Source organism: Numida meleagris, chromosome 8 (assembly GCF_002078875.1).
Source record: "Numida meleagris isolate 19003 breed g44 Domestic line chromosome 8, NumMel1.0, whole genome shotgun sequence".
In the NCBI taxonomy this organism is placed as follows: Eukaryota; Metazoa; Chordata; class Aves; order Galliformes; family Numididae; genus Numida; species Numida meleagris.
Window position 1 is genome coordinate 1,377,304 of NC_034416.1, and position 20,678 is coordinate 1,397,981.

Below are 20,678 nucleotides of genomic sequence, written 5' to 3' on the forward strand. Positions count from 1 at the left end.
ACCAACGCCTAAGAAATTCTGGAAAATGAGCTCTTATTCTCCTCGTAGCAGATCCTGGCTCAATTTCCTTTAATTCACAGAATTCCACCCAAATTACATTAAAAATAGCCCTGAGTGTTAGCAACAAGAGCCCATCGAACCCACCCCTGCCTGCCCGCTTCATGCTGCTCCTCTCACCCGCACACTGTGCCCTCTGCTGGGAAAACAAAGGCTGAGGCAGAGGGGAGGAGCACGGCCCTGCTTTGCTGTAGTGCACACACAGCCTGGAGCTGTGCACGCTGTAGCTCTGCCAAACAAATCCTGCCAGGGCTGAGCACCCACCCCTGTGCCCTGGGGGGTACCACTGTAGTCATGCATTGCACTGCTGCAAAGCCAACGGGGAGGAACAGATCTGTCCCACTTATTTTGTAGCAAATAAGTGTTGGTACACATGGAATAGAATGCATAATTAACACCATGATTTTTAAAAAACTTTTAGTTCAAATACAAGTTTAACAATATAATGTGATAGAAAGCATAGAAATGATAGCAGAGTACCAAAATTCTTTTGCTGCAGTGAGTGAGGATATGCTCAATGCAGCAGCTGCAGGTACAAAAAACAAAGGAGGAAAAAAAAAAAACTCCACTTACCCTTAGAAAGCAACAGGGAGCTCTAACCTCTCACCTCCACTGCCAGCCCTTAAATGAGGGCTGGGAAGGGGTGGATCCTGGCTCCTGGCATTGCGTGCACCTGAGCTCCCCTGGGCTGGCCCTGCCTTGCACCAGGTGCTCCATCACTGCTTCAGGCCCTGACTCAGCATTTCTGCTACAAGGGGTTTTGCTGTCTGCTTCTTGGGTTTGCATTCTGACTTTTCCTATTTTACTTCCTGTTCCCTGATAACAAAAGCAGAAGCATTAACACAGAGCATCCATCAGGGTTGCCCACTGACCAATCCTGGCCATGCCCAGAGCGTGCTGTTGCTGCTGCTGCTGCTGCTCCTGGGCTTTGCGGAGCCTTTCGCTGCTCTGAGAACCCGCAGCTGCCACATCCCTTGCACTGAGGACTTCCCTGCAATGCCAGGTCGGGGCTGAGCTGCCCGCCCTGTGCTCAGCTGCAGGGGTACCCGGTCTGCCTGGTGATAAGAAATCACTGGGACAAGTGAGCATGGCCCAGCGGTGACAGCTGAGTGTGGCTGCAGGGTCACAGCATCACCTCACTGTGGGGATACATGTACCCACCTAAGTGCACTGCAGTGCAGGGAAAGCCCTCCCTGCCTCTCACTGCTGCCTGCTCTGGCAGCGCTGCTTGGTGGCACCGAGATGGAAAGAACCAAGCGCTTCTCCCCAAACCCTGCACGCAGCAAAGCACCGCCTCGCTGCATTCAAACCCAGCAGCCCAATCAGGGAATAACCCTACAGGGAACAGAGGAAGGACACGGCAACACCGAAAGCTTCTAGAGAAACAAGATTATTTATTTTTTTTTTGGAGCAAAAATACGAAAAACGCGCTTTTGAAGAGCTGCATGATACGCATCTCCATCGTGCAATAACGCTTAGTGAGAGCACTGCAAAAGAAGAAGGGGTTCAGTTTGTACCCTGCAAAGGGCTCCTAAATGCAGCAGGTTTCTCTCCTGGGGGGCAGCAGGAAGGCTGTGCAGAGCCTGATGTGCTCGGGCACTTCCTACAGTTCCTGTGCTCAGCAATAGCTGCGCCTGGCAGCAGCAGCCAGGCACTGAGGGCCTCGCTACGGGGGATGCTGGGGTGACACAGCCCCCAGATGTCACTGCTCGTTGGCTGGGGGCTGCCTGCACACCTAATGCAGGAGGAGAGGCTGGGATGAGCCGGCTGATGAGCAGCTTAGTGCTTGGAAAGCGTGAGTATGCGAGCACACGCCTGGCTGTGAAGCCGCGTGCGCTGCCAGGGCTGGCCGGAGCTCTGGAGTTCTCAATGAACAGTCCCGTTTTTGCCTACAGGAAGCCTTGCCCAAACTACAAATTGAGATTTTTATCTGGAAACGAAGAACAAAAGTTACATCCTTTTAAAAAAACACACACACACACACAAAAAAAAACCCAAACCCTCCAGCCTTCGCAGCTGCCAGCAGCTCCGAGCAGCACGGCCGGGGAGCGAGTGCCCTCTGCTGCGCACCGGCTGCCAGCACGGGGCTCAGCTCAGCACCGCCCGTCCCAAGAACCCCGCTGCTACCTCGGGGCAAGAGGAAAGCCTCTCTTTGCCCGCGTCCGAGGGCTGCTCCCAAGCTAATGCCTCCTGTTTTACCTGGTTCGCCCCCAAAGTAATGCCTCCTATTTATTGCCATGGAAGCTGCAACGGATACAAAGAGCACGGTGGCACTGTTTTGTAGGTAGAGCAAATTCTCGGCTACCAAACGCGATATTTCAGCACAGCCACCGCCGTGAGCTCTGCATTTGCACCAGTGATGAGCAAGAGCCTGCGTGGTGAGCTCACACAGATCTGCAGCAGCGGAGGAGACCGCTGTTCCATGGCTGCTGTGGTGGAGTCATTGCTAGGAAGGCATCTGGGCCGAGCAGGTGGAAGTTTGGATGCACCAAACCTGGACTGTACAGTGGGAGTGGTCGGACGGTCCCACCCAGACTGGCAAGACTCTTCACACGAGTTGTTTTTTTTTCCCCTCTCTTGTAAGAATAAATTAAAATTACTTACGTACAAAATCAAAATTCTCACCATCGGGGTACAAATAATGTGACCTTAATCACTTTGGAGGCTGTGTGGTATTTTAGAGGCTGCATGGTATTCAGGGGAGGAAGGACAGCCAGCCATCACACTCGCCCCCACCCTGTTTTTCAGACCCTCTTTCTCCAGGCACAGCCAGCAGCTCTGCTTAATGCGTTGCTCCAGTTTTACCTTCCCTGGCCACAAAGCCAGTGCCACCCAACATCCCTGTGCCAGGGGCTGTCTGCTGGGCGATGCCATTTCCTCAGCCCACGGTGCTCCTCGCAGGCTGGCACCCAGCACAGCCTCACACCAGGGATTTTCAGCGTCCAACACCGGAGATGTGTCGGACTGCACAGCTCAATCCTTGTTTTATTTCTCCCGCTACTCCACAGATTTTCCTAAAATCAGGCCGGACAGACACCCAGACCAGAAGCATCTGTTTCTCTTCCCCATGTCAGCAGCGCCAATAAGGAGCATCTGCGATGTTTTGATTTCACAGTCGTCGTTTTTGGCTCTCCCTCGAGGACGGAGCCGCACAGCTCCACCAGCCACACCGCTCAGCGCGGCTGGGACCCAGCACCAGCAGCACAGCACCCTGCCTGCAGGGCCGTGGGGAAGTGCCCGCGTTGCAGGAGGCACGATTCATCCCATGGAGCTCCTGCAGGATGAGGGCTGGGTGCTGCACCCCGCTGCCGCCCGTCGCACCCCCAGCTGGGATGCAGCCCCAGTAAGCTCACGCTCGTTGCCACAGTGGGGAGCCAGCATCCTTCTGCAAGGGCTGCCTGCCTGCCTGTCCTGCCGCTTCTTTTTCTTTCCTTTCTTCCTTTCTTTTTTTTTTTTTTTTTGATTTTTTTTTAAGGAGAGGAACAGGAACATACGACAGCTGTACCAGGGCAGTGGGGCTGGCTCGCCCTCTTTTCCCAAAGAATGTTGTTAACGAAGCAAGCAGTGGCCCTGAGAACGCAGACAACATGCATTTTTCTTGTAAACACAGCAGCGCAGTGGTTAGCTGGAATTCACCCCAGAGCAGAGAGAAGCCTCGGGTTCAGAGGTCACGCTATAAGCAGATACTTTACTACAGTTTACATTTTCAGACCTACAGACACGCAGCAACAAATCAGATTTTCCCGTGTCTACTGAAGAAAACCACGGGTGCGGTCCAGGCAGACCCCAGCCCTGGGCTTGGGAGCTCTGGTGCTGCCCCACAGACCCCACCCAGCCCCAGTTCCGCTCTGCATTTTCCTCCTTGCAAACCCATTGTGGAATCCTTAATTAAGGTTGGAAAAGAGCACTGAAGATCATCTGTTCCAACTGTCCACCCATCGCCCACCATCTGGGCATGGGATGGAGCCGCGGTGGCTTTGTGCAGTACAGGTTGCTGGGGGGAAGGTGCAAAGGGAGCTCTGATGGGGCAGGGAGGGTGGGGGGTGCTTTGGGTTACCCCACATCAGCTGTGGGGCTCAGTGTTGATAATCTGCATGAGAAAGCAGAGATTTGCTGTTACGTGGTCAAAGCAAGATGCAAGAAAAGCTCAGCCATGGGAATACAGGAACACTGCACCAGGGAGAGGTGTTTTCTAAAGGGCAAGCCTTGTCCAAGGTGTAAATAACATGGAATAGGAAAAATGTCACGTGGATTGGGACTTTTTGAGAAGAAAAAGGGCTTTTCTCTGAGGAGGCTGCAGGGATATCAGAGGGAGATGGCAGTGACTGTGGAGCTGCTGACCTCCAACTCAGGCAAAACGCTGCTCCTTGCTGAGGTCAGAAGTTGTATTTGCATTTTCAGCAATGCCTCAGAGCTGCAGCCTCTGTTATCCAAAAGCAGCAACCCTGTGCTTACGGGGGAGGAGAGAAGCGAGGGTGGCTGCAAGCAGAGCTGGAGTGCAAAACTTAAGAGTTTTCATGCCAACAGATGTCACAAGTCAAAGAATCAAACACTGCTGACATTAGAGACAGCCATGATACTGGGGACAACCCTGGCATTAGGGACAGTCCCTCAGCCAGGAGCTGCTGTCACCGCTGCTCTGGGCACGGATCCTGGGCTGTGATGCTGAGCCCCAGGTGGGGTCCAGAGCATCCTGCAAAGAGGACAGAGCCTGAGGCTGGGAAAGTTGCTGAAGCTGCTGGGTAGAAAGGAGGGAGAAGGCCTCAGCTCAACCTGCAGGACAAGCTCAGCTTAGCTCCGTACTCCTGAACAGTTTCAGGCTCTCCTGGCTGTTTTTCCCCGCGTTCCTGCACGTGGAAGCTGAATTCAATTACCTGTGGATAAAACATGCAAGAGCCAGTTTGACGCTTATTTTTGAATTCAGTGAGCTGCGGGTTTTGTTGACGAGACAGGAGACACATCAAGCAGCTGAAAGAAGAAAGGCATTTCTGAATACATCCACAGCCAGAGAGCAGAGACGAGAAGCAGATGTCGGAGGCAGCTGCGTAAAGAAAATACTGAGTGGGCCAGAAAAGTGATCGGACCGAAATAGCATCCCCAGCACTGTGCTTCTCGGCATCACCTCTGCTGATGGCAGCCAAGTTTCAGGGCTGGGGACACCACCAACCTGGGACAGTTTGTAGCCATGCACAGGGCAGGTGATGCTCGGGGGATGGCCCCGTGTGACAGTTTTCTAGCGACTGCAAACCTCACCATCCCCTCCGCTTTACTTGCTGGTTTTGGAAATGCATGCTTAGTGACGCAGCTGTTCTGCAGCAGCAAACGCTCCGACGGGGCCGTCCCCGTGCACCGTGCTGCTTCAGAAACTTGGCTGAACAAAGAGGAATCGCACGCAAAGATCCAAGCGTCCCCCTCTGCCAGAACTCATCCCCTCCTCCATGGGCCGGGCTTGTCCTCATTGCAGCCTGCTTGGATTTCCATTAGGAGGACAGAAGGGAATGCAGAAACAAACCACGGCGCCGGCAGCGGGAGATTGTGGAGGGTCCCGAGGTGGAAGGGACCCATGAGGATGGGAGAGAGGAGAGGCACAACCCCACCCCACGCTGCCCTGCAGGCACTGCACGTCAGCATCACCCAAGGGCAGGAGTGATGGCTGCGGTCTGGAAGGAAATGAGAATGAACACATTTCGTTCTGTCGAGCACAGGTTCATCTGCTTTCCAGCTCTGTTCGCACAGAAGGAAGTAACGTCTTTCTTGGGGCAAACAAGAGCTCAGGGTCAGGCAAACAACACAGTGGTCACTTGGATGCTTTTGTAGAGTAAGGGAGAGTGTCACAGATGGAGCTTCATTAGTTTGTTCCGCTATGAAATTCCAAAAACACATCACCAAATGGCATGGCAAGCTGGTGACCCGCTCAGGAGCTCAATCCGAACCACCAAGCAGCCACATGACATCTGCAATGGGCCCCACTGTGCCATGAGGGGCAATTCCTTACAGAGCCCCAAACTGAGACCTCTGCAACGCAGCAGAGTTCTGCAGTCAAACGCACCATGAAACTCTTTGTCCTGCTCAACGCAGTACGAAACTCAAGCCAAGGTCCCGGGTTATACAACTGCTTGCCGTGGGGGGGTCCTCCCTGACACAAGGGTTGAAGAAGCCACATTTCATTGTCTGCAATAATTCTCCAAGGAGAGAAACGCCAGCAATGAAAATACTTTGGCATCCGACCAACTATTCCAAATATTCAACAGTGACCTTGAGAATGAGAGGAGGATCCAGTTAAACTCTAAGGAAAAGAGAAAAAAAAAAAACCAACGCAGCAAAACACAAAGGACAAAAACAGGACTCCTGGCAGAACGTGGTGCTCTGCATGTTTACTGCGAAGTACTTGACCTCAGGTGCGCTCTGCGCACGATGGAAATGAGTTTAAATGTAAAAGAAAGGGAAACAAGTTTGACTCTTTGCCTTAAAATTATTTTGCGACGCTGCGGATGTGTGACAATGAAGCAAATTTCCCAGTCTCTCCATTCCAAAGCACTGAGCAGCTGCTCGGAGCAGGGCGAGCACCCGGGTCCTGCGCTGATGCTGGGGTGGGGTTCTAATTCAGGAGATGCACGCGCCGTGCAAAGCTTGCACGTGTAGGTGTGATGCTGCGACGCTGCAGCTCCTCTGCTTGGAACCTGCAGAAGGGCCCTGGAGCTCCAGGTGTTGCGCTGTGTCTCGAGCACAGTTTTTGTGGCCCAACAGACAGGAAAAGGTGCTTGCTGGTGGAGAGGCCCTGTTTGTCCCTACAGCCCGGTGTCGCTGGCCTGAACGGGTGCCCCAGGAGGCTGAGAGGCTCCGTGCCTCCTGTTTCCCATACATTCGGGTCTGCCCGTTGCCCCGTGTTTCCCAGCGGATGTTAACCTGCATACAGCAGCCGTGGGGAAGCAGGGCACTGATGTTTTTTGGGTCAAACTGCAGAGAAATGAGGTTCCTGGGAGAGCTCAGAGCAGGGGGGGTTGACAGCTGCTGGCCCATGGCACAGACGGTCGGAGATAACGGGGCTCTGTGTGCTTTAACCTCTGTTCGAGCTTATCTGCTTTTTTATGGCCTATGAACTGATTACTCATGTCCTAGAAGCACAGACGTTAGAAATACAACCAGAAGCATCCCGGCTCTGCCAGCACAAGGCTGCTCAGCCCAGCCTATGCGTGCAGGCCTGGCCATGGATTTTCCCATCCAATGGACCTTCCCCAGTTCCCAAGGGAAGCTCCTCCCCCCGGTTATCAGAGGCACTGAGGAAATGCCAAAATGCAGCCAGATTCCCGGCCTCAAGCTACAAACAAAGATAAACCAAGCAGCTCAAATCGTGGTGCTTCTTCCCCTACCTGTCCTCGCACACGACGGCGTTTCTGCTCCATTTGCAGGAGCTCTGCCAGGACCACGTTACCCACACTGCTACTGCAGCACGGCAACACCCTCCTTCATATGGACAGCATCAACCTAGTTTTATTTCTCCGTCTCCTCCAAACTGCATGGAAAATAATCCCAGGCATGAAGCAGAGAGCGGCTCATCCACAGCCTCTAGAACTGGCCCAGCTGTAAATCTCAGTGTTCATTTTCCTGCGATTCTTGCATTGTTTTTTAACTCATTGGGTGTGGTACACGGTGCACGTTGTCAGTAAGGTGCCTTCAAAACAAATTGTTGGGCTTCTTTGTGAACTGCTTCCCAGCTGGAGCGAATGGGGTACCTAGACCCAGCTATTCATTAAATATTGCTGCTTTTTTTTTTTTTTTTAAAAAAAAAAAGTTTTTCCGAGATTTTAGTTGATTTTTCCCTCTAACTTCATCTTTGGCATCTGACATGGCTCCACCCAGGCAAGGGCAAGGACGTGGAGGTCAGAAGAGTGGGATGGAGCCAGGACCTGCCCACGCAGCCCGCAGCTGCCCAGCATCTCTGTTAGCAATGGAGAAGGGAATTGGGACAGAAACCACATAGCACAAGCAAAGTAAACACCTTGAAAATGAAACCATGAAATTTAAAAGGTGTTTATGATCAGAACAAAGTGAGTGATCCCCTTTGGGTTTGGAGAGCACAGGGGGCTGCCATAGGGGCTGCCCAGCATCCCAGCTGGATGGCAAAGCTGCTCTGCAAGAAGTGCCAAACGCATTCACTTGGTGCCTGGAAGATAAAGCACATGTCGAGGATTGCACAAACACTGGGGAAGTCACACGAGGTTATGTTAATCGCTTACATGTGCCTATTATTAGCCGAAAAGGCTGAAAGGAAGGGAGAGACTGAACAAGGCTAGGTTTCATTTTGTGCTTTTCAACAAAAAGTGCGTAGATATCCTTTACATTCCAGCACGGGCACATGTGATCAGCCCCCGACAGGGGAATGGGAGAAGGACGCTGTTCCCCCCCAGGGCTGCTGCTCTCCCTCCCTCCCCAGCCCCAGTGCTGGACCCGCTCCCATCTGCAGCACGACAGCATGGCCGGGCTGTGTGTCCCAGGGCCACGGATGGGGCGAGGGCAGCCTGCAGGAAACCTGCAGGAAGACCTCGTGTGCTGCACCCAGAGCTGCCCATTGTCCCACTGAACCTGCAGGGCTCCGGCGTGGCTCCGATCACGCTCGTATGGAGTGACTCTGCAGTGTCATCACTGAGATGGGGACCAAGGGCACGTCCCCGCCGCCGGGCACATCCCCCCTCGGTGCCAGCACAGGGATGTCGGCGGTGTCCTGAGATCACACGAACACTGTGAGCATAACGCTGCTGCCCCAGCACCCAGCACCCAGCACCCAGCTCTGCGCCAGCTGTGGCCAGGGCTATGCAGAGCAGAGGCGATGCTCACTTTGAGCTATTCCAGCAACTTAGCCCTTACGAAAAATCCATCACCCAGAAAGCAAACAGCGTTTGGCACGAGCTGCAGCTGCGTGGTCGGCTGTGGGAAGCGTTTTCCAGGTCTGCCCAAACATTTGTGTTTCTGCTCTCTTGCACGTTTCCATCCGCCTTCCAGTCACCCTGTGAAAATATGAATTCCTCTTCTAAGCAGATAATTAACTAACCCCGAGCAGCTGCAAGGAATCAAGCAACAGACACCCAGCCCAGCAGTGCTTACAGCCAGATGAATAACATTACTGCTTCCTACCAAAGCCTTTCCTCAACACTGCGCTAAAACAAAACACAGGCAAATGAAAATAAATCAGGCAGCGCCCATTTGCTCTTTTCCGACGTAATTTTATCACGCAGCACGGCTTGTGCAGTGTAACTTGTCAGAGCAGAACCAGGTGATGATGGAGGGAGCCCAGTTTGATGCCCAGGACCTGTTTAATGGGGTTTGGATTTCACCTCGTGTGTTCCATCGGGACTTCATCCTGCGTGGCCACTGCATGTGCCCTACAGCCAGGGCCCGAAACCAGGGGCAGAGAGCAATCTGGGTGAGCTCCTTTGATCTAGCTGCATCTCCTGTGCTCTGACACGCAGAGAGCTGACACAGTGACCACCCCAGCCAGGTATCAGGCCGTGCACAGATTAATTATTATTATTATTATGGAGAACCTGCCTGTTAGAGATGAGGCTGAGCCACCAGCAGGCACTGCTGTGCCTGGTGCTGGGCTGAAGCCCCAGCCTGTGCCTCACACCCCACTGTCCCCCGCTCTGTGGAGCTCCAGCTGCAGGTCCATGCAAGATAGAGGCAGCCTGGGGATGCCTGCACTGCTCCACAGTCATCTCAGGGCCATAAAACAGAGCTGAGTGTCCTCCTAGCTTATGGCAGCGTGCACCGCTCTCAGGCTGCATCTCCAATTCTTATTATTTCTACCTGCCTGCGCTTGGCAGCAACTCCTGGTGCCTTTTCCAGCAGCCCAGTTTGCTTGGCTTTAGGAAAAATCTCTCTCAGCTTTCCACCAGATTCCCGGAGAGGCAGCAGCTCAGCATCACAGCCAGCAGCTTCATTGGCTCCCCTGGAAACTGGAAACTGTCAACATCGTCCTGACCTAACAGAGCGCCTGCCTGCTAATTAGAACCTCCCTAACGAGCCACTCAGACACCGGGGCAGCACTGCCACCCTCCCGACAGAGCTGAGCACCCCAGTGCTGAGCTACAGGTGCTGGGGGGGCTGTAGAAACCCAATGGGCTGAGAAGTGCCCTGCAGCTCTCGTGCCAGATTTCTGCTCTGTGCAGTATCCCCTTGTGAAGGACACATCCCTGCTGTGCCGTGGCGGGGGGGCTGCCTCTATGGTACACTGCAGCTGTGGGTTATTCCCCCGCAGCGATCTGCAGAGTTGCTGGGGACTGATGTGCTGGTGGGGGCTGCAAGGCTGTGCCAAGCTCTCTGCTTTCTCTAATACGGAGAGCCAGAAAAAAGGAAAAAAAAAAAACAAAACTGGTGAGAAGGGCTGAGTGTACCTGAAAATCCTGCCCAGCCAGTTCTCCTCTTCCCCCCTCTGCGTGCTCCATAATGGAACGAGTTTGAGTCTGGAGGTATCAAATTCACAGCAGCTTAATGTCAAATGAGGACCGAGGAAGTAGAGACTGAGCAAGATTCAATTCTAAGATCTCCCTGATGGCACAGTCTCAATGCCTGTGCGAATGGCACGTCCTCTGCCACAAGCAGCACAGTCATGGTGGCATTGGCCACCAGGTCCCCATGCTCCGCTGCAGGGCCCTGCTTTGTGAAAGTGCTGCAGGCTCCTTCTCCCCTGGGGTCGGGGCTATTTTGGAGCCCGGGGGCTGACACAGGGCTCGCTGTGCTCACACATTTGCTGAGACACCTCAGTGCTGCAGCTCAGAATAGATGCAGCTCAGGAAATCCTCCCGGGTACATTAGCAACAAGAACCCCAAACAAACCAGAGCGACGCCCTGTGCCCCACGGACCAAACAAAACCCTCAGGACGCGGCCGCAGAGCTGGGCTCCTGCCTGTCCCCTGCCAAGCTGAGCTCACACACAGGTCGCAGCCCTGGGAGCTGTGCTGAGCAGATTTCACTGTTTCTATGTCCTTTGGATGATGGACTTTTGTATTATTTGTGTTGGCGTGGGGCAGCAGTGCTGCCGGAGAGCCGGATGGCGATTCCTGCAGCAATCCCCGCTGCAATCGCGTGGTTTCCTCCTGCTCCTTCCCTGCAAGCTGCTCCCTGGGGCAGGAGGGAGCAGACACTTTCCTTCCTTCCTGACCTCACACCTCCCTACAGAGGGGGGTTGCAGACCGAGCTCTGAGCCGTCCGCAGCTGGGAGAGCAGCATCCCGCTGCCCACGCCTCCCGGAGCCCTGTGCTTTGCTCTCTGGTTGCATTTCTGCAAGGCTCCAGCCCTGGCAGGCTCTGTGCCAGGCTCTGTTCCTGCTGCTGCTCCGCCTGCAGCCCTGGCACCAAAGGATGGCCGTGTGCAGGCCCTGCCAGGAGCGCAGGTGGAGCTTTTCCAGCCGAGGTGCTGCCATCCTGCAGGGCCTGGCTCAGGACACCCCTGGGGAAGAGGGATCCTGCAGCGCTTTGTGCTTTGAGCACACAAACAGCTCCAGGGCCAAAAGAAATGGGCGTTTCATGCAGCGCGTTATCAGCTAGCCCCCGCATTTCAAATCTCTTTTGCTCTGTGCAATAAAGGCACGTTGTGATTGATAGCTTCCAAATCCCATTTTAATATTTTCTTGCCAACCATACCCAGGAATCTGTCTGGCACTGAGGAATCCTTTGAAACCAGGCAATGAGAAAAGCCCCCGAGGTAGATAAACTCTTTGTAAAGGCTTAAGACAATTTTTCAAGCCCTGCATCCTGCTGTTTATTGTTCTGTGCACTACGCAGAGCATCTTATGGGCAAAGCAGTGTTCTTCCTTGTGCAGGCAGTTGAAATAGTGCATTTCCTCACTTCTTTTGCACTCTGGATTGACAATACCGCTCTATCCACACCTGCCTGTGTTTAAACCACGAGATAAGAGGCAAATCCTAAACGCCAAAGAGTGCAAAATGAAATTTCTTGGCAAAAGCAGCTTGTACAAACCAACAAAATGGTCCCAAAACACCACGTGCACCCATGCTGCCAAGGCTGCCCTACAAAACAAGTAGTCTTTAAGGAAAACCTTTCTTCATCGCTTACTGAGGAGCTCGTGCCGTACCTGACACCCTTCCTGCAGGGACCTGATGGTGGAAATTGTGACAGCCGTGGCTCAGAGCACTTTGCAGGGCGTCCAGGTCTCCTCCCTGCTCAGAGATGGCCCGCCCGGATCAGCATGGCCATGGGGGTGTGCTTAGCAAAAACATCCACCAATGCTGGAGACATGCAGCTGGCTAATCTATACGTAGGAAAACAAATAACCCCGAGCTTTGATTGTTCAAGTTCACAGCAGAGATTACTTACCTTGGCAGATACATATTCAAGACATACGGCTTGTAATTCCTTAGCTAGTGCTAAGCAAAACCATGTGTTCTGCTAAAATAAGGGGAAAGTTTAACACTGACGCTGCAAAGGCAGAGTAACAGCCATCCTTGTGCTCGTGGCAAAACTAAACCGAGGAAGGTCACCAAGAGGAGAGCAAAGCTATGGTGCTTCCCAGGGCTCCATGTTCTCCAGTGTCCCCCAAAAGCAGCCAGTGCCATTTCGGCTCCTTTTCCCTTCCCACTCCAGGAGGTGAGCTGCAGGGGCTGCATTATCTCCCTCCTGCACAGCCTGCAGCACATGTCCAACACACTGAGAGCTCTGCAGCCCCTAAGGGCTCAGAGGATGAGGAAAGCAGAATTTTAAAGCTCGCCCTCACTCGACCCTCGTGCAACCCAACCCAACCCAACCCCAGTGGTTACCCCGTGCATTGGGTAAGCTTTCTCCTCCGATCAGAAGGAGAATCTTTACTAAGATTCTGCTGCTCTCCTTCTCCAAACAAAGGACCATTACTGGAGACAGTTGTAGAGCTGCTGCAGCCACTGCTCGCCACCCAGAAAGTCCTGGTTTCTGGTTCATTTCCCATGCATGGTACTTTTTTGGTGCCACAGAAAGCTTAGATTGAACAGCCATGTGCCAACGCTGTCCTCATTGAAAGACAGAGTAGTCAAAAAAATAACTAAAATCACATTAAAGAGATTGGGAAGCACAAGCAGCATGCTTAACCCTGGGCTGGGCTCGCTCAGCTGGGACAGCTGCAAAGCACTCCTGGGCTCAGGGGTGCATCCATCAGCATGATGAATTAGCAGAAGCTGAGTTTAAGTGTGAAGAACCAACGTGATGGAAACAAAAGAAAGGAGGCAACGGTTTTCTATCCCTCACATTGCAAACAGATGTCCCAGCAGTGCTGGAGCAGGGCACCCTAGCCAAAAAAGTGAGGTCATGCTTCTCAGGGGACGGCTGGAAATCAGGCATTGATCCAAGGTGAGGCAGCGAGGGCAGCTTGCACCAACAGGCTGCAATGAGAATGGAGGCGATGAGCAACTTGGGGACAGCTCAGCAGGATCTGGGAGATGGGAGGAGGTGGTTTGGGAAGGCTAGGGAAAACAAAAGGAGAGGGAAAATGCTTACAGCAGAGGTATAGCAAAGACTCAACAGAAGGGGAGAGACTCTGGCAACGATTTCTGCTCAGAACAATGTTGGTGGGATCAAAGCAGTGCTCAGGGAGGCTCTGCTCCTTTTCAAACAGCTCTGGAAGAGCTGCACTCAGTGAAAGTGATGGTGGTGAGCCCTTCAAACAGGGAACTTGCAGTGTAACCTCTGCTATTTAAAGACATGTCAGCACCGGGATAAATATAGCACCTGCTGGTCACGGTGCGAGAAGTCACTGTGAATTCCCGTGAGAATGCTTGTCACAAGGCCGCCAGAGCCCTGCTGCGGCACCCAGCGATGCACAGCAGCACCCAGCACCGGGGGATGCTCAGTCCTGCTCTGCTCACCCCACTGGGATGTGGCACCTCCGAGGTGAGGGCCGTGCGCGGCTGTCAGCGCGCTGCACGAGGTGGGATGACAGCCTCAAGGTCCTGGGCAGAGTCCAGGGATCCTAAGTGCATTCTGTCTCCCTGAATTCCCCCGGTGCTTCCCTTTGGGTGTGCTGGTTGCTGCCTCCTGTCCTGAATCACGGCGCAGTGCAGGCGTAGAGCTGGGAGACGCTGTCTGGATTAGGAACGGCTCCTGCAGAAAAGCTCCTGGCCCAGCTGGGCTCTCCCTTGGCCCAGTGCTCTGTGCAGCCCAACTCGCTGCTTCCTACTGAAAGCAATTTCCCTGCGAGCAGGGAGATCACAGCACCAACCTCCTGCAAAGGGAGCAGGAGGAAGGCTTCCACCTCCTGCAGGAGGAGTGCCCCTCTGCTCCCCAGCATCCCTGGCAATGCAGCACAGGGCCAGGCCCAGCAGAGGAGTTTGGGAGCTGGGCCATTTGGAAGCATGAGGTTAATAAAAGCCATTTCCAAGAAGTACCAAAAGAACTCCATCCAAGCGAGCCTGTGGGCTGTGACTGCATCGTTTGCTAGCTCGATTCCATGAAAATCACCCTGGCTTTCCTTTTGCTGAACATCACACCTGCGGCTCTGGCCAAGGGAGGGTGTGGTTGAAACTGCTGGACGCATTGCATCAGGAGCTGACTGAATGCAGAGAGCACCCACAGAGATGGGGGAAGGGGCAGAGAAGGCTCAGCCCGGACAGCCATCGCTGGTGTCAGTGAGTCAACAGAGAACAAGTTAAAGAAAAAAGTCATTGCTCCATTGGTGCTGCTTTCCTCTGGGAAAACTATGCTTTTTCAGTGTTTCTTTCCCTCTGATCACAAAGGGAAATGTTACACAAGGATTTCCATTCTTATCAGGGTGCTCCTTGGCAGGGTGGCCGTTCCCCACCATGGCTGTCTGCTTCTCACACTCCTGCTCCCATCAGCAGCACACACACTGTAGGATAAGCAGCATTTTTTTCAGTCCATTTTTCATATTTTTTTGGTCTTCGGGGCACCGCAGAAATGCCCGTGTCCTCCAAAGGCCCACTGCACCTCAACCACCGTGTGCCCTCGATGTGATGAGCTGCAAATCGGGACAGAAAGTCACCACCTGCAGAACGATGCTGAAGTGCCCCACGGCAGCCGCGTTCCCAGGACTGGATGTTCATCATCACCGAATGCGCACCCTGTGCGCTGCTCTGCCCTCCGACCCTGAGCGTGGCACGGTGCCACCTGCACTCCCTGTCCCACGAGCAGTGCCCAGGTGTCACACACACACACACACACACACACACACACATAAGCACCTCAGGTGCCCCAAGGAAGCGCACTGAGACCGCCTGCCGTTATCTGCTGGCAGCACCCGTCTTTGTTCTGAACCACAGCACCGGCTGTGAGGTTTGGCAGGTAGACCATGCTGAGACGTGTGCCCTGAGCTCCCCTTATCTGCAGGAAATGGCGGTTCAGAGCTGTGTGCTTTGGATTGGTCTGTACTGATGAGCCCCCTAAGCTGCACGGTGTGTCCTGTACCCGTGACAAGCTGCTAGGACACGCTGACGTGCCCCAGGTGTGTGCATTGCCTCCTTGCTGGGAAGCGGGCGCTGTGCAGTGGGAGCAATGCTTGGCCCATTTGCTGCCTCTCTCCATGAGAAATCATCTGGATTCAGCTCCTGGAGACACGCAGCTCATCCTTCATTCGCTCCATTTCATCAGTGTTAGTGCGAGCATGAACCTTGGGTTGTGAGCTAGAGCCACTGGGACTCGTTTGTAATTTCAGGCTGAATTTCCACTGTCTGCCAATGCTGGAGGAGAGACCTCTCCTCGCATCAGAGAAACCCTCACATTCTCCTCTTGCACTGAATTACTGCGAGATACTTCTAGATTAAAATGAGAGGAAGTTGTCCGGTGCTTATCTGGTCAAACCCATCGTTACTTTTACATTGCTTCAGCAGAAATGCACAGAGCAGTTCTTGGAATTATAAGATGTAATGGTCGTGGGCAAAACAGAGTGATAAAAGAGTGTTAGGAAGAGCCTGGAAAGGGCAATGGCTGCATCTCGGGGGGCACCCAGGTGTCCAGGGGTTCCTCGGTCTCCCTGCTGTTGTTGCAGGCAGTGCAGGATGGCAGAGCACAGTACAGAGGGCTTCTGCATTTGGGGAGGACGAGAGAATAAGAGACTTGATCTGCCTAATTCAACGCTCCCGTCTTCAGCTGGAAATACAGTTATTTCCAAAGCGAATCTCAGGCTTTGCTTCATTTTTGCATTGATACATGGGCAACACAGCCAGACCTTGATATGTATGTCAGGATTTCTCCATTTTCCTGCTCTGTTACACATAACCCTGCTCGCATCAGGAATGCAGGTGTTTGGAGTCTCCGGTAAAAGAAACCCTGAGAGCATCTTGTGCTGGTAGAAAAAGGCTTCAGGAAAACAGTGCCCTACTGCAGGGCATTAAAGACGTCATTTTCTCTCCTCAGAAACCACTTTTCAATCAGAAAAACAAACACACCAGTACCAAAATAGCTTCCATGAGTCACCAGCAACGACCAAAACTATCAAACAAGGGCATTACCGCTCCAGCCTGTGGCATATTCCCTGTGATACCCATTGTGCAGAGCCTTTCAGAGCACGAACAATTAAAACCCGAAGAGCCAGCCTTGAACGCTGCTTTGTTAAAAGCTTAATTGCAATCAGATTGACGCGGTGCCAAAGCCTGGTCAACAATGGGCTGGTAGAGAGCAGGAGGTAAGTGCTGGCGCAACACGAATAATGCCGCTTTGGTTTGCATGACACTGCTGGACCGTGAGTTTGTGCAGCAGCAAAGCAGCTGGCTTGCCGCGATTAGCTCGGTTTAATACTCTTTGCTGGCAGTGCTCGGGGCTGGAGCACAGCGCAGCAGCACGTCTCGCTGCAGCCACGCTGCGTGCCATGCCCAGAGCATCCCCTGTGCTGAGATACCCCCGCTTGTGAGGGCAGGGGGAGCCTCCAGCGACACCGGCTGCTAGGTGTCACCAATGAAAATGGGAAATATTTAATTTCCCATCCGTTCCAGCATATTTCCAGCAAGCCCTCTGGTAGCAGCCATGCAGCTGCGTGCTGTGATGCTGCGTGCAGCCCTCCAAATCTCCATGGATCGCATCCATAGAGCTCTCTTTCCATTCTTGGTGGATGATGGCAGCCACGTGTGTGGCAATTCCCAGACCCCGGGCCAGGGGGATCCTGTTGGGCTGTGAGCAGCGGGGCACCCAGCCCCACCTTCTGCAGCACAGCACAAATCCTGCCAGCACCAAAGTCCCGTGGCACCAAAGTACCACTGCATGCAGAGTGGGATCCTAAAGATGCAATGGGAGATGCTGTGCCACGGGATTACAAGGGAAGCAGCTGCCCTCTAGAGGGAGCAGGACCGGGATTAATAGGGACTCCTTAAGGCAACGCTGAGAGCAGGCTTCCTCTCGGGGTCGAGGAGAGCCCGGGATGCTCAGCATCCCGCAGCCTCCCTGTTTGTGCATCGGAAAGCACCGCGCAATGACGTTACTAGCAATAGCAGCTCTCCCCTCCCTGGGTATTGAGAACCATGAAGGATTTCTGTCCATACGCACACGATGGTTTCGCTCAGCTTCCATCCTGCAGCCCAGCGCGTCCCTCGGGAGCCCGGCGCAGCCTCGCAGCGCTCATTGTTACGGCACGCTTCCTGACATTCAGCTTCTTCCTTCTATTCATGGCTGCAGAATGGCGAGCTCCTGCCCGGCTGCGCCTTCGATTGTTCGAGGCGCTCCCAGCTCCGTCCAAACTGGGGTTTTATTGCCAGCTCCTCGTGTCCCTGGGGCTCGTTCTGCTGGAAGTGCCATCCTCCCAGTGGAAGTCCCTGTCCCCGTCCCATGCTCCCCCAGCTCTGCAGGGTGCCTGAGCTGCATGGGAGCTCTGGAATCGTGCTCTGCTGGAAAATACCTCTTCTTTTTTCCAGAGGATAAGATTTTGGTATCGCTGGTGCCACCTGTCCAAACAGCAGCGTATGTTACAGGCTGTCTGTTGAAATGGGAGCTGTAGCAAGGAGATGATTCCTCTGAACTGTGCAAAGAGAATCATCCGGACCCCACAGTGCAGCAGGACAGAGCCATGCCTGAGCTCTCCCTGCAGGGGGGGGTCCCCATGTGTTTCTCTCCCACCTGCAGCAGCTCCGGTGTGCTAAACCTCTGCTGGATGCAGCTTCTGAAGGAAGACTTCGTGCGCTAGGGTTGGTCACGCACTACTGGAAATGGCTTCGTGTAATGGGGAAAAATGAGTAATGAGCGGGGAGTCTGCGAAATGAACGTGTTGACAGGAAAAATTAAAGGGTCTGAAGCTACCGAGACGCACTTGGAGGAGCCCCATTGAGCTACTGGGCAACACGGAGAGCAAAGAGGGGGACACCATCCAAAAGATCAGCACTCTCCTGGCTGACTGGGGATGCCAGTGAGAAGAACAGCAAAGGGGTAGGGGGAAGACGTCTGGTTTGGGGGGACGTTCAGGCTCAGGGTGGTGGTGCTGCCAGAGGTTTCAGCGTGACCCAGCCAACGTGATGGATTTGGGTTTACTTTTCTTCTGGATTCTGTTTTACTTTTTTACTCAATGAAACACGTTTCAGCAGCTCGTGTTCTAATGCCTTCGCTTCAAGTTAATTGCACTTAATAAAGGCAAGCCCTCAGGACTCATGAATGAAAACAGCTGCGCTTTGATGGCTCTGAGAACCAGAGAAATAAATCACAGATTAATCAGTTAATCCGACACGTCACTGGATGGGAGCAAACCTGAGGTTTAGGGGCTGAGGGGAAGGCTGTCAGCTCCGGGCAGAGGGCTCTCCTGATGCTCCAGCACCACTCTGCCACCAGCAGCACCTGCTCCCGGAGGGCTCTGATTTGAGTGAACATTTGGGAAAGAAGCATCCTGTCACTCGTTAGCAAAGCCGTGCTGGACGGGAGAGGAGCAGAGCTCCGAGCAGCAGGGAGTTATCAGGGCACGGCTCACAGACAAAGCCTTAAAACTGCAAGGACACCCATCCCAATGAGCACTTGCTTTTTTTTGTCGTCTGTCTGCAGCACTGAAAACGGTTTTCCACGTCCTTCCAAAAGCGTATTTAAAAGCAAACACACAAACAGGATGAGGCTTTGCGCTTCCATTTGATTTTTATAGCCTTCTCATGAAGCTCTTCAAAAAGGATTTCCAATGGAAACGTTGACAAGCCATTAAGCATTAGTGAACACTGCAGCATTAGTGAGCTCCTGAATGGTTCTCCTAGATGTGCTCAGGAATTTTCCTTCCAAACCTTTTCCAGCAGAGGCTGCGGTTTCTGCAAAGTGACTTCCCCCCCCCATGAAAATATCAGTATTACTAATTTTTTCCTTTACTTTCCTGGGGACCGTCTGAATGAAATTCTGTTTGAATGGAGTCGAACCTTTTTTTTTTTTTTTTTTCCAATCATCCAGATGTTTCCTTTGGGGTCACCCCAGCACTAACCTCATTCTGCAGGAGCTGCTGTCCTAAGGCTGCTGCTTCAGAAGGGTGTGATGGTCGGAAGCTGTGAGCCTCGTGGGCTGAGCAAATGGCACATCATGGGGATATGCTGCACGTGGGCAACGTGTTTCGACCCATTGGAGTCTGATATCTCAGAAGGCAGAAATTTTGGCAGCACGGGGTTGTCCATTTCCCTAAGGAGGATCCCCCGACGTGGGAAGCATCTCATGGAGGGTTCATTCTGAGCATGGCAGATAACAGCAGGCTGGTCACAGATCACCCCCCCACACCGCAGCATGAAGGTTCCTGGTGCCCCACAGCATTGCTGCGTGCTGTGGGTACAACACCCCAACGCCATGCAGCATTCAGTGACCAAGTGACAAGGTCTGCGATGGAGAGACAGCAGAGAGAGGAAACGTCTTGCCAACAAGCAGAGGAGGAAGGGGAAAAGCCAATGTCTGCATCGTTCCTGTTCTAGTGGCCTTTATAATGAAATGTGTCTTGGCTTTCTGCTCTTTGGCTCCTTTTGAGAGCTCAGAAGTGCCCTGAAGCAGAAGCCTTGGCACAATAAAGCATCAAGTGACTGAAAATGATTTGACAGTGTAAGAGTTAAGCATCAATCAGCCAGAACTGCAATACGCTGCTCATCTGGGCTAATTTATCCCCAAAGTTCCAATATTCCTGCCTGGCTCATATCAATGGACACGTATGCCAATCCCACAGCCACAGATCACTGACACAACAGAACCAGGAGCACGAGAGAAAGCAAAATATTGGTTGGGTTTCTGTGCACAAGCAGAAAGCCAGAGCGCTGCAAACAGGAGTAAAGCTTCTGCTTAAAGATGCTATGCCAGCTCAACAGCCTCGGTTTCCAACAAGATAGCAGTCCTGTCTGCCTTGTTTTCCAAAATAACTGGGGAGTATTGGTGCACTGCCAATGTTGTAAGGAGAGCTTGCTGCATCCCGCCCTGTCCCCAGCCTGAGCCCAACGCCATGGGACCAGGGTGGGGACAGCAGCGGAGCGGTGCGGAGAGGGGAGATGAAGAGCCACGCAGTCTGCTCCTTGTTTTTCCATGTTAAAGAAAACACTTCCCTGTAACTGCAACCACGAAGAGAGGCAGCCACCTCCGTCCTTCGTGTTTGGCAAATAAACCTATGCTGAGGGCACTTTGTTGGGAATGTTTGTACTTCGTTCAGTTAAAAAAATACATACAGATGACACGGACAGCGCTGCGCTCGGCCTGTTTGCACTGGT

General features: G+C 53.1%; 1 long non-coding RNA gene across 5 annotated transcripts in view; it reads right to left on the reverse strand.

Annotated features, from left to right (window-relative positions):
* Positions 1,491-20,678, reverse strand: part of LOC110403162 — a 50,958-nt gene continuing 31,770 nt past the window's right edge. Inside the window, exons 1-4 of one of the 5 annotated variants that reach the window (XR_002441534.1) lie at positions 9,862-10,362; positions 8,641-9,062; positions 8,057-8,221; positions 1,491-4,931 (exon numbers count right to left, since the gene is read on the reverse strand). This is a non-coding gene — a long non-coding RNA (uncharacterized LOC110403162). Of the gene's footprint in view, positions 4,932-7,799; positions 9,063-9,861; positions 10,364-20,678 lie in introns of those variants that run through there. The other 4 variants (XR_002441532.1, XR_002441530.1, XR_002441533.1 and 1 more) reach the window with 4 other exon arrangements.